The sequence below is a fragment of the Gossypium arboreum genome, chromosome 1, assembly GCF_025698485.1.
Source record: "Gossypium arboreum isolate Shixiya-1 chromosome 1, ASM2569848v2, whole genome shotgun sequence".
In the NCBI taxonomy this organism is placed as follows: Eukaryota; Viridiplantae; Streptophyta; class Magnoliopsida; order Malvales; family Malvaceae; genus Gossypium; species Gossypium arboreum.
The window spans coordinates 19,065,834-19,078,958 of record NC_069070.1 but is presented as its reverse complement, the minus strand read 5'-3'; the positions used below and the strand labels follow the sequence as shown (position 1 = coordinate 19,078,958).

Sequence of the window (13,125 nt, the reverse complement as noted above, 5' to 3'; positions counted from 1 at the left end):
GCGGCCGTTTTGCCGATTACTATTATGAGTTTGGTTAAAATATGCTCAGTTTATTTCTTTTAGTAATTTAAATTTTATTTTATTTTTAATGCTTTAAAATTATTAGAACTATTATAATTTTGAACAAAAATTTGATCTCTAAAATCAATTAAAAATCTTATTAAGGTAAGTGCACTTATCAATTAATAGTCTCATGAAAATTAAAAGTACTAATAATTTCTATTATTTAACCGAATAATTAGAGCGATTGATTGATAACTAAAACTAACTAAATTAATCAACTACGAACGCGACAAAGAATAAATCAGAAAAACAATCGAATAATAACCAAGAAGCGAAATAATACTCAGAAAATAATTAACCTAGATTTCATCTATCATTATCAATCTAAATTACGTAATTTCTTCACTTAGCACCTTGATCTGTAGAAATCCCTAAATTATACTAATATCTCTCTTCAAGAATAAAAGCAATTGACTCTAGGTTGATTAATTAAAATTTTTTCTAATTAAAACATTTATTATCGCATTAACTCGATCTATGGATTCTCTTATTAGATTTGACTCTAATCCGGTAGATTTATATTATTCTGTTTCTAGGATTGTATGCAACTCCACTCAATTACGCTAGATTTACTCTTAAATAGGGTATATTTCTCCTCTAATTTAAACACATCAAATAAGAATTAATAGTCTAGAAATATTAAACTAAGAATTAATCACGCATAATGGGTAATAAGATCTAAGTCTTTATTGCGTAAAATAAAAATCAAATGACAGAATCAATCATAGGGTTCATCTCCCTAAGTATTTAGAAAATTAGTTCATGCTAGAAAATAAAAACAACCTAGAGATAATATAATCGAAAGAAATAAAGAAACTCATGATAATCTCATAGGAAATCAATTGGGAATCTTCAAACTTCACAGAAATCTGCTTCAGAATCAGCTTCAATGGTGTTTATCAAGTTGTTGTCTTGACTATTCTATGATGGCTCACTCCTGTCTTCTTATTTTTATCATATATATGTCTCAGAATGCCCGAAAAATCCTAAAAATCGTGTTTTTCGTTGTTCGGAGTGTAATTCGCAAAATCCACATGGCCTATCACATGGTTGTGTGGAATGGTCCAGCCCGTGTGGCTCCTATAACTCACTCCAATTTTTCGATTTTCGTTCGTTTTTCACTCATTTTGCTCCCAAATGCTCTCATAAGTATAAAAACATTAATTTAAAGGATTAGAAGCATAAAATTCACCATTAACATTGAATAATCACACAAAAATGCATTAAGAATGAGATTAAAACATGTTACTTTTAGTACCTATCAAATCCCACACTTAAGCATTTGCTTGTCCTCAAACAAAATCCTCAACCCACAATCAAGTTAACTTCTCTTAATTTATTATTTCCACAGATAATGTCTTGGGATAATTTATAGATAATCATGCACTGGAAATTTACACTAAAATGACACTAAACAGCACAAGCAATCCAAGTAGAGAATTTTAAGCTTTAAAAAATATTATGCATCCTTTATCTCAATAATTACTTGAAATTCAAACTCAATAAGAAATAACATCTTCTTTAAAGATTCACTCAAAATACTTAAAATGTTTGAGGTTCAAGTAATATGCATTCAACGGTCAAACGAGAAATGTCATTACCATAGGCTTGCTTGAAAATCAAATCTCCACCAATATAAAATGAGATGACACACCAATCAAGAGGTCTTTACAAGGTTATAATGGGACTTAGGTTAAGAGTATGGAAAAAGTCAGAAAAGTTGATTATAATCGAGAGTCGAGTTGATAAGTTATCAAACTAGAAAAAAAATCAATCGTTGAATTAAAGGAATTTATATTAACAAGAATAATAATAAAAAATGAAAATGAGCTTTTCAATGGAATATGAGACTAATGATTCAAACTCAATCAATTTTTTTCTTTCTTTTCTTTTTTTTTAGAACAAAATAAAATTCAACAATTTGAATAATGAAACATAGTTAAGCAACTAACCAAATCAAATCTCAACAAAAAGGGAGTAATAAAAAGCATAATTTTACAATATTGATACAAGTTACGAGTTAACATTAAAGGGTTAGAGAAAAAAAATGTGTTAGGATCAACGGTGTTTACTAAGGGGTAATACAATAGGTAAGCTGATTAAATGTTAGGTGGGTTAAATCTTAAGTGTCTTTATCATCTTAGTATATCAAATCAATAATGTGGTCTTGATATGTATAACCGAAGCAAGTTCTAGAATAACAAATCAAGTCGACATACTCACAACCGAAAATAAAATGAGCATGAAATAAATAAATGTTCTATAGACTCAAAAGCTCACAAAAAATTATGTTTTTGATGTCAAACTTGTAAATTTAAAATTTCAAGATAATATTTCAATTCAAGGAGACAATCTAAAACAATAATTTCTGAAAAACAACTTATCATATTTGACTCTCTTATGTCTTAAATTATAAATCAAATAATGGACAAAAATCCACAAATTATTCCCAAACAAAATCAATAAAAACTACAAATTAAAAAAAATTAACTCAACAGTAGGTGTGAGAGAATTACTTAAACATAAAAAAATAATTCACGGATTATATCACATAAGCATATAAGTAACCTCCTTACACTTAATATGTACATTGTCCTTAATGTGCAAACATATAGAAACAAAATAAGCAAAATATCATAAGGGAGGGAGAGAACTGAAACTGCCCTGAATTTGGATGAATTTGTCGGAATAATGAAAACTAAAATCGTAGGTGATTCTAAAAGAAATACATGTTTCTGAACAAACTAATAAGAAAATAGACAAAAATAAATAAGATAAAAAGATTACAAACTAGAAAAATAATTGAAAAATCATAACAAAAAAAATTGCATAATAAAATAAAATATATAAATCTAGAAAATAAACTAATCAATAAAAACTAAAAATAAAAATAGGGCTTGGGGTGGGGAGGAACAAAGGAACGAAAAGGCAAAAGAAAAAAAAAACTAACTTTAAAGAGGAAAAAAAGTACATGCTCATATGAGCCACATGGCCGTGTGAGTCACACGACCGTGTTGCCAGGCCATGTGGAATCACTCAGACCGTGTGTGATAAAAAAAAAGTAAAAATAAGCTTAGTATCCACACGGCCTAGGACACGCCCAGGTTTCCAAGCCGTGTGTCACACATGGTCGTGTGCAATGTTCGTTCACTTCTCTCACACCCATGTAGGAGACCGTGTGGGTCACACAGTCTATCACATGCCCATGTGGCAGGTCGTGTGTCTCACACGGTCGTGTCTCCAGGCGTGTATCTCACTGATGCTGTGTGTGTTGAAAGAAAATTGGAAGAATGAGCTCTAATATACACATGGCCTAGGACACACCCGTGTGACCAGGCCATGTGTCCCACACAATCGTGTCTCTAGGCCGTGTGGATCACTCCACACCGTGTGGACCCTTTTTTTTATTTTGAATTTTTTTCAAAGTTTTTTTCTTTTTCTTTTCAATTTTTCTTTCTTTTTAAAAAAAATTCAAAAAATTTCATTTTTTTCAAAGATAACTTGAAATTAAAATGAATAAATAAGTAAAATAAAAACACTCATGTTACCTTCCGAGAAGCACGTATTTAGAGTCTAAGCTCGACTTCCCTTTTCAAGCTCATGGTTAGAGCGGATCTTAAAGCCGAAACTCCTCCCTCTCATTGTTAGTATTACCACCAAATTAAAGTTTGAGACTAAGACGATTTACCTTGAATTTGTCGTAATCAAGGTGTGTTACCTCAATAGTTTCGTATGGAAATATGTTTTGTACCACAAATAGGTTTGACCCTCTTGACTTAAACTCTGAAAGGAATATTTATGGATCTGATTTATCTAGCAGCACTTTTTCCCCAGCTTTGAATTGGTTCATCCTCTTTACATGCACACTATAACGTTGCTTAGTTATTTCTTTGACCGTTCTTAGGTTCTCATCAATATTTGTTCGCCATTCATCTAATTCATTGAGGTCCATCATTCACTCTTCACTTGTCCCTTGAGTTTTAACATATTGAGACGAATATTGTTCGAACACATGTTCATTAGTGAATTCCTGCAAAGAATGTCAAGACACATGATTACTAACATTAATCGAATAATGATTATCATCTCGCTCACTAGGAACTCTAACAAAATCACGTGCTTGAGCAGTAACCTTTTCATCACCTACATTGAGCACAAGTTCATCACTACCCACATCAATAACAGTTCTAACATTGGCTAAACATGGTCGAGTAAGATCATGGGTACCTCAATATCCTCATCCATTCCTAATATAACAAAATCCATAGGGAATATAAGTTTATCGACTTAAACAAGTAAATCTTCAATAATACCCCTAGGATATCTAATTAACTTGTCAAGTAATAGAATATTCATCCTAGTGGGTTTTAGATCTCCAAGACCAAGTTGCTTGAACATTTTATAAGACATAACATTTATACTAGCTCCCAAATCAGCCAAAATTTTTTCAACATTTAAACTACCAATAAGATAAGGAATAGTAAAACTCCCTAGATCTTTAAGCTTGTTGGGCAGTTTGTTTTGGAAAATGGCCGAGCAATCCTCATTGAGCTCCATAGTTGACAAGTCATCTAATTTCCTTTTCTTTGTTAATAGCTCCTTTAAAAATTTCGCATACTTTGGAATATGTGAAAGAGATTCAACAAAAGGAAACTTAATATGCAATTTTTTCAAAAGTTTAATAAATTTACCATATTGTTCTTTTATGTGGTCTTACTTCAATGCTGCCAGATATGGAATTCGTGGTTTGTATTCTCTAACTACCGGCTTATACTCTTTTTTACTTTCCTCAACCTTATCATTTTTCTTAACAGCTTCTAGATCCAACTTCTTTTTAGGCTCGACTAACCCTTTTAAGCTTCGAACAGTGATTGCGTGGACTTGCTCTTTTGGGTTAGTTTTAGTGTTACTAGGTAAGCTACCTTGCTATTTCTCTGAAACCAGTTTAGCAAGCTATCTAATCTGATTTTCAAGCCCTTAAATTGATGCTCACTGATTTTTCAAAATTGACTCAGTGTTTTGAAATTAATTTTTCGGACACCAAAATAAATTTAGCCAATATCTCCTCAAGGTTTGATTTCTTTTCTTGCTGATAAGGTTGTTGAAAACCCGGAGGGTTTATAACCTTTGATTTCCTTGACCACCCCAAGAAAATTTTGGATGATTCCTCCATCTTAGATTATAGTTATTGTTATAGGGGTTATTTTTGAGGTCTAGAATTGTTTCCCATAAGTTGACTTGCTCATGCTCCATGCTAGAACCGAAGGGTAAACATTCTGAATTAATCATCCCCGCTCAATTCACATCACATTGCACTACTAGATTCACTTGCTTAGAAAAATTCAAACCATCAATTTTCTTACCAAGAGCTTCAACATGACTTGCTAACATAGAAACTGCATCAATATTAAAAACATCGGTTGCCTTAGTAGGTTTTACTCTTGCAACTTCTCACTGATAGTTATTTAGTGTCATCTCCTCAATAAACTCTTGAGCTACCTTAGGTGTCTTATTATTCAATGTTCCACCAGTTGCTGAACCATGAGGGATTTAAATCGTTGTAAAAGGTTTGAACTTGTAACCACAAAGGTAGTCCATAGTGAGGACACCTTCTCAACAAATCCTTAAATCTCTCTCATGTATCATAAAAAGTCTCAATATCAAATTGAACAAAAGAAGAGATATCATTCCTTAACTTAACTGTTTTAGCCGATAGAAAATATTTCAACAAAAACTTCTCAGACATTTGATCATAAGTCGTGATAGAACCCTATGAAAGTGAATTCAACCACTATTTTGCCTTACTCCTCAAAGAAAATGGGAACAACTGTAAGCTTATAGCATCATCAATAACACTATTAATCTTGAAAATGTCACAAATATCTAGAAATTTAGCCAAATGAGTATTCGGATCTTCATCTTGCAACCCATCAAATTGAACATATTGATGCACCATCTGAATTGTATTCGACTTGATCTCAAAATTATTCACAGCAATTGTCGGTCTGAAAATAATCAATTTAGCCCCAATTAGAGTGGGTTTAGCATAATCATACATAGTCTGAGGAGCAAGATGTGCAAGAGGCTGCTGATTATTTTTATTATCATCCATCTCCGCAGTAATGTCCTTTTGTTATTGATTGTCTATTAAAATCTGTTGATCTTGCCTTGTTTCTCTAACTTCTCTCCAATTTCTATGAGCGATTTTTTCAATCTCACTGTCAAAAGTTAACGACTCCAACAAGTTTCCTCTAATCATAAACCAAAAGAACATGTCAAAATCATAGAAACGATGAAAATTAGAATGTAAAAATTAAATTAATAAAAAATATTAAAATTAAAATAAAAAAAATGTCTAAATTAATTGAAATAAAATTTTCCTAATATTTTAGTCCCCGGGAGCGTCGTCAAAAACTTGATGTCCACGAAAACAAATAAAAATCTGATTAAAGCAACTGCACCTATCAATTAATAGTATAGCTACAGTGAGCAAAGAGATCCTTCCCACGAAGACTAAAAGTACTAGTAATTATTGTCTTTCTATTATTTAATCGAATAGTAGGAGTGATTGATTGATAACTAAAACTAACTAAATTAATTAACTATGAACGCGACAAAGAATAAATTAGGAAAATAATCAAGAAGCGAAACAATACTCAGGAAAGAATTCACCTAGATTTCATATGTCATTATCAATCTAAATTACGAAATTTCTTCACTTAGTATCTTAATCCGTAGAAATCCCTAAATTATGCTATTATCTCTCTTCAAGAATAAGAGCAACTGACTCTAGGTCAATTAATTGAAATCTTTTTCTAATTAAAACCCTATTATCGCATTAACTCGATCTATGGATTCCCTTATTAGATTTGACTCTAATTCGGTAGATTTATGTTGTCCTATTTCTAGGATTGCATGCAACTCCACTTAATTACGCTAGATCTACTCTTAAACAGGGTCTATTCTTCCTCTAATTTAAGCTCATCAAACATGAATCAATAGCTAGAAATATTAAACTAAGAATTAAGCACACATAATTGAGAACAAGATCTAAGTCTTTATTGTGTAAAATAAAAATCAAATGATAGAATCAATCATAGGGTTCATCTCCCTAGGTATTTAGAAAATTAGTTCAAGCTAGAAAATAAAAACCACCCAGAGACAGTATAATCGAAACAAATAAAGAAACTCATGATAATCTCCTAGGAAATCAACTGGGAATCTTCAATCGTAACAGAAATCTACTTCAGAATCAGCTTCAATGGTGTTTTTTAAGTTATTTTCCTGACTATTCTATGACAACTCACTCTTATATTCTTATTTTTTTCATATATAAGGCTTCGTTTGTTTGCCAGAAAAATATTTTCCATAAAAGTTTTTTAGCATTTTCTAATGTTTGTTTGGCTGAAAATGATTTCCCACGATAGAACCTAAACAAAACACGGGAAAAGAAATGTTTATTTTAGGAAAATGTCTTTCCTTTTTATTTCGATAAGACATTTTCGAGAAAAAAAGCCTCTTCCCCTTCCCCCATCCTTGCCACCCCGATCTATTACTTGCCGTCAGCCAACAACGATTCTCAACACCTGTTGTCAGCATTTATTTTTTATTTTCCCTATCTTCGTCTTTCGTTTTCGAAATCTGCAATACACCACCAATCGGTGACGATGTTTATCTTCCTCTCTCGAAGGTAAGAACGAAAAAAAAATGTGATTTTTTTGTTTAATTTTGTACTTATTAGGGAAGGGCTATTATTTATTCCAAAAAAAATAAAACCCTTTGGGAAACTAGCTCTACTAGTATTCTTTGAAAACCTAATCTAGATTCCCAAAGCTAATAACAATGTAATAATGGGCAAAGCAATTCCTAGTCTGGATTCATCATATTAACTTCTATAAGTTCTTTGAATGAGGTTTTAGCTTTCCTTTTGCCATTGTTACAAGTTGCAGATTCGTATTTGAAACTGCCCTTTTTTGCTTTTCTTGAGTGTAAAATGTAGATATATCACATATTATGCTAGAAGTCCAAAAATCTGTGGGGTGGTTTATTGATGAATCCAAGATATTCTATTGGTTTTGAAGAAATTTGGTTTGGCAGTTGTTCAGATTGATCCTAGTATTGTGTAGAGCTTAATTAAATATGCATTGGTGCATTACTCCATTGTCTCATTTAAGCAAACTTCTTGTCCTTACTATGTTTAGTTTTTCCTTACAACCTAAAAAAGTGACATTTTAACTAAGATTGGGACAAAGTAAACCCATTTATAATGCCTTCAATGCAATTAAAGAATCTCCTAATTGACAATCGTTTAGTGAAGCTCACAAACGTATTGTAGATGGTAAGTATATGTTCCCTTTTAGTTTTGGGGCCTTAATTCAAAGATAGAACCATTACTTAATATCGAGTGTACAATCTATTAGTTGGCTTGCTATAGCAAATATTAATATGAGCATTCTATTAAAAAAACAAAATAAAACAAACAAACAAACAAACAAACTTAGTGTTGATGCATGTAGATATTGCAAATATAAAAATATTCTCATTGCAACATGCTTCTTCCATTCCTTTTATTTTCTGTGAGTGCTTGACCTGATATCTCTTTTGTTTTATTGTATGTATTAAGCCTAGATAAAGGAAGTTGTTTTTAATGGTGTTTCACTTGAATATGATAAAATAGAACAGTTTAACAAAATTGAACAGATACAATATAGTAGTTCTTGGTGTCTGGTTTCTTCTTGTAACCATATAAACATTTATGCTCAATTATATCATGTTCATTCCTTTTGGCTATTCTTTTCTATTTACTATGAGCTAATTTGTAGGAATTGGAGAGGTTGTCTCACAAATTTAGTGAGAACGTTTTGGATGCCACAAAGAAGTTTGAAAAGCTGATAACTGATAAGAAATAAATTGATGGTTTGCCTGCAACTGCTCTTGGGCTAGCTATTCAAACAACAGTATCCAAGGCATTCTTTTCCACATTTCAGCATATGTTTGCATTTATTAATAGTCTTTCATTGTCAAGTCTAGGGCAGTTTCTATTTTCTGTCATGTATTATATGTTCTCTCTCCATACTCGCCTAGGGGCATGAAAATGCAACTGCTGAGACTGGACCATGGATGATTACATTGGATGCTCCAAGTTTTAGTTCTGTTATGCAACATGCTTGTAATTGTGCCTTGCGTGAGGAAGCCTATCGTGCTTATATAACCCAGGCATTAAATGGTGATTTGGATAATACACCAATCATCAACCACTTATTGAAGCTTCGGTTGAAAAAGGCTAAGCTTCTCAATTACAATAATTATGCTGAGGTATGAATCTAGAGTATCTGCTAGACTGCAAATACCAATCTGTAGTTTTGCTTTTCATACTTAAACTAGATGCCCTTTTTTGCTTTTCTTGAGTGTAAAATGCAGGAATATCACAGATTATGCTAGAGGCCCAAAAATCTGTAGGGGTGGTTTACTGATGAATCTGATTTTGAAGTCCATGAAAAACCCAACAAGCAAGTGGTTTTAAGGAGATTGCTTTTTAGGGTTTTATGATGGGAAAATCACCCCGATTATTATTAGCTTGTTGTGTTACTAGGAATATGTTACTTCATTGGTAATTAATAGTTTACTAGGATAGGATGTTTAAAAGAATGGTCTAAAAGTGGAGATGTTTTGATTTGTAGAGTTTAGTTACTGCAAATGTTACAAATATGATGTTGTGATTCCAAGATTTTGAGTATTGTTGTATGAAAAATGGAAATTATTTGTTTCTTTAGAAAAACTTCAATAATATCTGAACTTTTTTTTTTGTGCAGTTCATTCTGTTTATTTAATATTATACATGTTTTGAGATTTTGATTCTATTGAACAATCTAGCTTAATAATTGAATACTATTATATATTGAGTATTATTTTAAGATTTTGATTCTCTAATTCTAATTGATTTATTTATTTATAAATAAATCATTGTAATATATGTAAAAACAATGTAAAATATAAATTTAATAGATATAAAATAAACTCAATTAAACAATAAAAATGATAAATTCTCAAATATATGTTTGTTTAATTTAAAATAGTTTTTATAAAATATTTTGAAATCTACCAAACAATGAAAATATTTTACATGATTCATCCAAGCACCGAAAATATTAACTTTTCCAGAAAAATAAATCATTTTCTAAAAATTAATTTCCAAAAACTATTTTCAGTCAAACAAACGAAACCTAAGTCTCAGAATGCCCATAAAACCCTAAAAATTGCATTTTTTTCGTTATCTAAAGTGCAATGCAGGCCGTGTGGATCACACAGCCGTGTGTAATGGTCAGCCCATGTAGCTCTTGTAACTCATTCCGATTTTTCGTTTTTCGCTCTTTTTGCTTCCAAATGCTTACCTAAATATAAAAACACGAATTTAAAGGATTGGTGGCATAAAATTCACCATTAACATAGAATTATCATCCAAAAACGCATTTAAAATGATATTAAAACATGTTACTTTTAGCACCTATCATATAAACTTAAAATTAAATATAATCTCTAAATCTTAAACCATAAACTTTAAACCCTAAATTCAAAATCAAATAAAATATAAAAATTATAATTAATATTTAATATTTAATTATATTTAAACAATATGAGTGTTTATTTATAAGTCTCCCAATATTTTTTGTTTTCCATGCTGATGAGATGTTATATTTGTTATCTATTAATGATGGATGAAACTTATGCATCAATAATACATCAAATATTATTATTTTTAGATAAATTATCCCTATATAAATGATCATTACTATTTTAATTAATTTCGTCGCTACCGTTAAAGAGATTGAACAAACAGATCACTCGATCGTAAAGCCTTTTTTTTTTTTTTGCTTTTATTTATTTTTATTCTTTTACCCTTTTTTTCTCGTCTTCTATCTTTTTCTTCATCTTCTTCATTACACCATTCTCCCTTAACCGCCACACTTCGACAGCACCACTGGTCAAACTAACCACCAAACAATTAACTTTTCCTTTCTCTTTCAATCTAATGGTTCAAATATTCTTGAAACTCACCCGAAAACCACAAAAACATCAAGTTAGATTCAAACTTCTCTTGTCTCGATCTACCACCTTCGTCGTTAAATCACCTTGGATATTTGATGTGTGGCTCTCCTTAACCAGATACAACTCGTCACTGTTTAGATTGCTAAATGGAATCTTAGAGCTCCAAAACCCAAACTCAAATAGAGATAAATCCCCTTATTCTTTTCAATTTATTTTCCTTCTTTAAATACTAGCTTTTCTGTTTGTAGGTTTGGTTTAACTTCTTTGAAACAACAAGCATCAATTCTTTTTTTTTTTTATTGTAGTAGATGTATTTTGATTGAATTTTTTGTGTTGAGTTTTTTTGCATGGGTGGTTGTTTGTGGTTTGGGTTTCGAATCTATTAGTGTGGTGATTAAAGTAATGAATGTTTGTAGGTTCAGTGGTGATAAGAGTTCAATCTAGAAATAAGATTTCTTTAGTTTTTATTCCTTGATGAGAAGAATCTTTCTTGAGTTTTATGAGATTTTTCATGTGTTATTGAATAATTTCTTAATTTTCAAAACAAATTATTGTAAAGAAATTAACTTCTAAATTGTCGTAAAATAGAGGGATGAAATTCATAATTAAACCAAAGGAGAACTATTTATTTTTCACTTAAAAGTACTCCTATTTATTTATATTATTATTTAAGGCCGTGATTGAATTGGTGTCACAAGTCAATCGAGCACCAACTCGATTAGAGAAATTATGAAAATATCTTTTAGTAATTTAAATAAGTTATATTATTTGAGAGTAATTTAATCTTTTTATTTTTTCTAAAAACCAATAAAAAATCCATGTGATGGAATTTAAACCTATGCTATTTATATCAATAAAATATTAACTTTACCATTAAACCAAAATTTTATTATGCATATTTTATAACCTTCATCAATTGTATCTATACTTGTTATTATTTAAACTCTTGCTGGGTTGGTGTCATGAATCAATAGGGCAACAAATCAATTAGAGAAATTACAAAAATGCTCTTTCGTAATTAAAATAAGTTATATTATTCGATGATACTTTAATCTTTTTATTTATTTGAAAAAGTCAATAAAAATTTTACATATGATGGAATTTGAACTTGTACTATTTAGATCAATAAATCGTTAACTTTACTAAGGGTGAGTAAAACTTGATTCGACTCAAAAAAATTAATTTTTTTTTCAAATTTTGAGTTAATTGAATCGAGTTATTCAGTTTTTCGAGTAAACTCGAATAAGTAAATCAGTTTTTCGAGTTGAGTTGAATTTTATAATTCAAATAACTCAAATAACATATTGGTGTAAACACTGTTTAGTCTCTATAATTTTTTTAAAAAAAAGACTAAATTGATCTCTTTCAATAAAAATATAAAATAATTTTTGAAAATCAAAATATTTACAAAAGAATAAAAAATCATAATTTTTAAAAAAATAAAATTTAAGAATAAATATATATAAAAAGGAAAAATTTCAACATAATAATTTTGAGGACATAAACAAGTAAATTACCAATTCATATTTATCATATAAAAGTATTTGTTTTATTTTTCTTTAAAAAGTTTTCAAATATTCATGATTTCAATTTTATGTACTCTAACATGAAACTAGTTATATATTGATAATGTTGAATGATGTCACAAGTCAACTTGACACTAGCCACAAGATTAATGACAATACTATGATAAACAATTATAATGCATTTAGTATTCATAATATCATATATTTACATGTTTAGATTTCATCTTTACTCACATTTTAATCTATTTTTTTCATTTTTCATGTTTTATTATTAATTAGTTTCAAATCATACATTTCATTATTTATTGTATATTATTTTGAAACTAATACTTATGCTTTAAATACATAATTTCCACATGTATATGCGTGATTAAATTTTTAGTTTTAATTTAGAGTTTGTTCAAATTTATTCTATCTACATCCGAATATATTTTAGTTTTCAACTAATTTTTAGATTTTAGTTATAATTATTCAAATGTGTACTATTTAT

At 29.9% G+C, this 13,125-nt stretch overlaps 1 non-coding gene across 1 annotated transcript; it reads left to right on the top strand.

Annotated features, from left to right (window-relative positions):
- Positions 1–5,654: 5,654 nt before the first annotated feature.
- Positions 5,655–5,761, top strand: LOC128282050 (small nucleolar RNA R71). The gene has a single exon (XR_008272342.1). It is a non-coding gene; the product is annotated as a small nucleolar RNA R71 (small nucleolar RNA).
- The last annotated feature ends 7,364 nt before the right edge of the window (positions 5,762–13,125 follow it).